This window comes from Rutilus rutilus (genome assembly GCF_951802725.1).
Source record: "Rutilus rutilus genome assembly, chromosome: 10".
Taxonomy (NCBI): Eukaryota; Metazoa; Chordata; class Actinopteri; order Cypriniformes; family Leuciscidae; genus Rutilus; species Rutilus rutilus.
In genome coordinates this window covers 23,863,778-23,870,150 of record NC_140215.1, presented here as the reverse complement: position 1 = coordinate 23,870,150, position 6,373 = coordinate 23,863,778, and positions in this window count along the sequence as shown.

Sequence of the window (6,373 nt, the reverse complement as noted above, 5' to 3'; positions counted from 1 at the left end):
TTGGGTATAGTAGATCCCTGCTGTGATTTTAAATGATTAACTGTTGCTTTATGCCGCGACTCTTGCGACTCCATTCATCAGCTATATTAAGTCACTCAGTGTCTGTCGTCATGCTCTCCCACAGCTTTTTCTGTCCTTTATACCATCAGCATGTGGTTCTAATACAGCCCCTGTAACAGGGCTTATCTGCAGCTGGTCTCCTGTGCTGTGTGATCATCTGTGTGGGAACAGAATGTGTGTTCAATGTGTTTCAGCATTAATGGTTGAGTGTGAGCTGCAATAAACTCACGCACCGACTGTGGTCCAATCTAACAAAGACCCGAGCCAGTGACCTTGCATGAGCCAAATAAAGCACTTAACCAGTACTGAAGCCCACCTGCGCTGTTTCGTGTATATTTACTGGTACTCTTTTGATGAGACCTCAGTTTCGCTACATTTCCAGTTTCAGAGAGCTAGATGAAATGGCCCACTGAGGAGACGAGTGATATAAGCACAACACCGGAGAAACTTCACATTCTCTCTAACAGGAAGCAGCTGTGGTTTATCAAGGAGGTTTTTGACAATAGAGCCCGGACATGGCTGGTTTAGCTGGTAAACCTCAAAAACGATGTGGTTTACCAGCAAAGAAACAATGCAATCAGGTTAATGTATGTTACTTGTAACACTTTTGGAGCAGAAGGGGAGTGTTGTAATACTACTTTCCCCATTTTCTTCATTGACTTTAAAAATTGCACAAAATGGGAAAATGTCTAGCACATGCATTTATAGTTTTTTTTTTATCTTAGCCTATGTTTTATGTATTTGTTCAATGATTTTACCAAATTGTTTAGTGTTTCTATTTTCATTTAGAGTGCTTTAAGTCACCATTAAATCAAAACTGACAATTCTTATTTTTTATGAAATACTGCAGTATTTATTATAAATGATTTATCGGTGTACATCATCACATAAAACATAATCTTTAATCTTCTCCTTCCCTTTGACTTCTCTTCTCTTCTCTGATGACGTGCAAAAAAATCATATTAAAACAAAAAGTGTTATAATCATCCCTGATGAAAGACCAACAGGGTGATAACCAAAGTGTTGAAAGTCCATGCATTTCATTTTGATTTCGTTCTATTTGTTGGGACAACAGTCCTGCTTGCTCTCGTTTTCAGAAATTTGGCCTTTGCATGACACAGACAAAAAGATTTCACATTGCACGACGGACCAAAATCATGTGAAAAATGACTAAAATACAGGCTTATTTACAAGGTTCAAAACACGGCATATTTATCACTTCACTTGATTCCAGTTAAAATTCTCTTGTGTGCAAAGCATTTAACAGCAGCATGATGCAATAACCACGGGAGACATCAATTCAACAAACGCTGCTCTAAGCAAATTGGTGAGTGATGCGCTGAACGCTCTGATCCTGCTCGTTTCCATCATTCTGCAGGCAGAGGAAGCAGCTGGGCTGAGGTCTCTTTGGGGAACCAGGGGGAAAGATCCAGGCCTCTACACCCATCACAGTCCCACAGCGGCAGCTCAGTGATCAAAGCCAGACATGTGGGGTGGGTGTGATGGGCAGAGGGAAATGAGGTGGGTTGCACGGTGCTGATGGGGGTGGATGATGTACCGCGTCAGGCCTTGGATTGAGAGGGGGTTTGTGGGGGTGTAGGAGAGCCGGTTGAGGGATGAGAGCATGGGGTAGAGGGTGAAACAGGGGCCTCGGTGCAACACTGAGGGGACAAATGTGAGGACATGGCTGTAGTATTAATTACTTAAACATGGTTTAAGATAAAGGAAAGAGATAGGTCTTTGCGTCTATGTGCGTGTGTGTGTGTGTGAGAGAGAGACAGAGAGAGAGAGACACTTAAGTAACTGAGGCTAAGGGTGTTTATATGTGTGAGTTGAGCTCTGGTTGGTACACTTTTCCTACTTATTTCTAAGAACAAATATAGGAAGTTTACTGTTCAGTTTGTTAAAATGAGTCAATGCATAAGTTATCATCAACTCAAAACAAACAACATATTTACAGGACTTTTCCACTTATGTTACCTGATAAATATACTATCATTGTAGATTCATGTTTGTTCATAACACATTAACTAAAGTTAATTTATCCGACCTAAAATATTAAAATGGTAACACGTTTCAATGAGGTTCCCTTTGTTAACGTTAGTTAACATTACCTAACAATGAAAAATACTTCTAAAGCATTTATAAATCTTATTTAATGTTATTATTGAAATCAAAAGTTATCTGTTACTGTTAATATCATTTAATGGACCTGAGCTAGCATGAACTAACAAAGAACAGTCAAAAAAGATGATTAAATACTGTTTCACATGTATTGCTCATTGTTAGTTAATGCATTAACTAACGTTAAAGTCGCATTCCGTAACTTTTTTGGGTTAATAATTATCCAAAATAATTTTTGGAGCAAGTACATAACCAGCCAGTGTTCAAAACTATCTGCTTGCCTTAGCTCGATTCAAAACGGTAAGCTTGTAATAATGTTTTTGATTCCAGTGGTACTGGTGGATTTCCGCGGGAAATTCGAGCATGTCTTTGCGTCATTACGTCACATCTGTACACATGAAGAAGGAGTCCCGGCTAGTATTGCGTCATTACGTCACATCTGTACACATAAAGAAGGAGTCTCGGCTAGTATTGCGTCATTACGTCACATCTGTACACATAAAGAAGGAGTCTCGGCTAGTAGGCTATATTGCGTGTGAGGATGTTGGAGGTGGAGATTTATAGCCTTTTCTCACAGCACTTGATATAATTAAACTTATCAATTTGATGGCAGATCCAGAAAGGTTCAAATGACAATCACCAGTGACAACTGGAGATTCACCCGTTGTAAAATGCAAAATGTGGCTACAGAACAAAAGAGACTGCAACCGGCCCATGCAAAAACAAGGATAATATCGGAATGGCATTAAATGTAGTCATGCAGTGCTGATGTTGTTATAATTTGCACGGTTTGACGTGATATGATAAGCGATCGGTGGATTTAATCAGCGCGATTTACTGCAATGCTTTTTTTTTTCTTAGTTGGTCAGAACAAAAGTGGATGTTACTTATTTTCCAGTGAAAATTCTTATGTTGGTCATACTTCCAAAAAATAGAATCTGTGATTCCGAATGACAGTATCCACACCGGCCCGGTGACTGACAGCCGCACATTCTCCTCAAAACATTGAACAACCAACGTAAAGTTGATAATTCCGCGAATAACTGCAATTGCAGATTTCTAACAGAGATGGCGACAAAGAGGAAAAACTACGGACTGCAGCTTCAACTAATGACACCTTGCTGTAAAGTGTTACCAATAAAATGTATAAGAAATGAACATTTTGAACACAGAGTCCAATTCTCACTATTAAAGTTGCTAGCATATTGCTAGGATATTGGCTGTTTATTAATACTTATAAAGCACATATTAATGCCTTATTCTGCATGACCATATTCTACATCCCTTAATCCTACCTAATACCTAAACTTAACAACTACCTTACTAATAAGCAGTCATTAGGAGTTTATTGATGCTAAAGTCATAGTTAGTATTTAGTTAATAGTGAGAACTGGACCCTAAAGTACAGCGTGACCATTAACATCAACCATCATGTATAAATGCTATACAAGTATTGTTCATTATTCAAGTTAACAAAATGCATTAAAAATGTTAAAATACTTTACAGAGCTTGTAAAGTGTTATAATTTAAAATCAGCAGTATCCGAATATGCCTAGTTTCCTGCTAAATGTTTTGACACGGCGGATGGAGTATGTCCGACACATGTATTTTATGAACTGGCAAGAAGTAAGTTCTTCATCAAATGCAGTGACAGTATGCATTAACAGAGTTTCCACATTTCGGGTTTTCTAACTCTATGCAGTAGTTGTTTCTGCACATTAACCTGATAGGATAGATTGAAACATTACACATTATACCTTTAAGCAACACTACCGGCTTTTACATCTGTTTGTTTGAGCAGTCAAAACAACATTGACTTAATGCGGTGTGTTTGTCCAAACAGTGGAAGACGGACCTGCTATTTCGGAAGTGTTGAAGACTTGTTTGAAAACATTATTTGTTGCTATTCTTTTCGGTGCCATTAGTGGCGTGGAAATTACACACTTTACCTTTAAGAGTATATTGGGCACACTCTTGGAGGAAGGCAGAGGGATCGTCTCCTGACGAATACTGACAGCCGTGCTGGATGACTCTGACTGTGCAGCCCTCACATGCCTGACCAGGAAATAAGAAACAGGTGCACAGATGAAAGAAGAGAATCTACAGAGGGGCCCCGAAAAGAGGAGGCCTCAACCCTACCTCTCCTTCGCTCTTTCCCCCACATACAGTACACACATCCCTCTGAAACACGGCTTTGTGAAATCACCTGTCATACATACTATGTCTCTCTCGCTGAGCTGACATGTAACCTGAGCACACCGAATGATGCCCCATGGTTTGGTCATTTTTTTTTATTATTGGAAGTTATTGGACTTCTCACCAAGAGAGAAAAACTTCCCGTCTCCTGTTGCCTTCTACTACCTGCTTTGGGTACATTACTTTCTGTTTGATTCATGCCATATGTTCTCTGATTTCGACTGCTTGAGGCACAGTCATACTTCAGAGTTTAAATGATCCATACTAAATCAGCACTTCCTGTAAAGCCAGAGTTTCCTACCGTTCAGTCGTTAGGATATTGGTCAGGCAGCAGGCTTTCGCCTTATCTCATCGACCAGCTGTCGTGAATCACTGCCAGGAGCTCAATACGTCACCTTTTTAGTTCTGGTTGTGACATCACACAATCATAAATTGAATGTTGATATGATTCTATTACCAGTGGGTGAAACGTACAAAACCTATCAAGAACATGCACAGTCAAAAATGAAAAGGAAAAACAAAACAAGCACATCTTGCCAAAAATCCAGACCGTGGCCATTGGTCTTCAGTGCACATGCTACTGTCATACAGCATGCAATATACTTATCTTTCCTTGCCTCGTGCTTTTGTGGCCAAACTGTCACATATCCTAGTGTTATTTTAAGAATCAATGAGATACTTTTTTTTTTTTTGTCAGATTGTTAGTAATTGTGTTGTGTTTTTGTCATTTGTATAAGTTTTTTGTTAAAAAAAAAACGTATGTATATTTATTTACAGTTTTAGCTATTTCAGTACATCAAGTTAAACTAAATGAAAATGAGAAATGTTAGTCTTGGCAACTGGCTGAAATAAAAAAAAATATATATTTTTTTTTAATATTTGATTTGATTTCAGTTAACATGTATTTTATTTCAAGCAACAAAAAGTTTTTATGGTTTGGTTATACTTTATTTCACAGTATTTGTACATACAGTTACCCAAGAAAGTACTGGTAATATAGGGTAACTATAGGTTAAGGTTAGGTTAAGGGATAGGTTCAGGGTTAGTCACTGTAAAAAAAAAATATATATATATATATTGTTGGTTCAACTTAAAAAAAAGTAAGTTACCTGGTTGCCTTAAAAATTTTAGCCCATTGAAATGATAACTTTGAGTTAAGACAACAAAGTGACAATCAACAGAAACTAAAAATCAGAATCACATTAATCATCTAAGTTGATTTGACAAAAGAAAAAAAGTTGCGATAACAAATCATGAAATTTTTTACAGTGTAGGTTATAACCCACACTGTAAAAAAAAAGATTGTCTTAAAAATGCAAGTTACCTGTAGTCCAGGCGTTTTAAGCCAAAATGGGGGTCAACCGTGAACAAATTGCAACAGAATCAAACTCAACTGATTTTGTATCCTCAATATGTCCTGAGTAAGGAAAAAAAAGCCCCGAAGAATCCCATTAGGGAGAAGTTCCGAAAAAGACCCAAATATATCCTATTCATACGCCTATTCATTCTTTTTCTCACGTGAATAGGGTAAAAAATTTAACCTTTAGATATCACCATGAAAATTACTGAGTTGATTACTTATATCAAGACAAACAAAAAATGTATTACAAGTTTTTTTTAATTGTTTGTTAACATGGACAAACGGTGCATAATCTAATTACAGATGTGCTAATTTGCATAAATACCACAACAGGTCTAAACATTGGGTATAGCCAGGTGAAAATGTCTTGTTGAATCTTGTTGACAAATAACAGTAAATACTTAATATTAAGGTCTGAATGGAATCCATTTAGGCTACCCATGAACATTAATACATAGAGGCAGGAAGAAGTCCTTTAGAAACCAGCCTTTATTAATTATTATTATTGCAGAGATTGGGTTTGGGGCTGGGTCCGTGGGACTGTTTCATGAGAAAAAGAATGAATAGGCGTATGAATAGGATATATTTGGGTCTTTTTCTGAACTTTCCCCTAATGGGATTCTTCGGGGCTT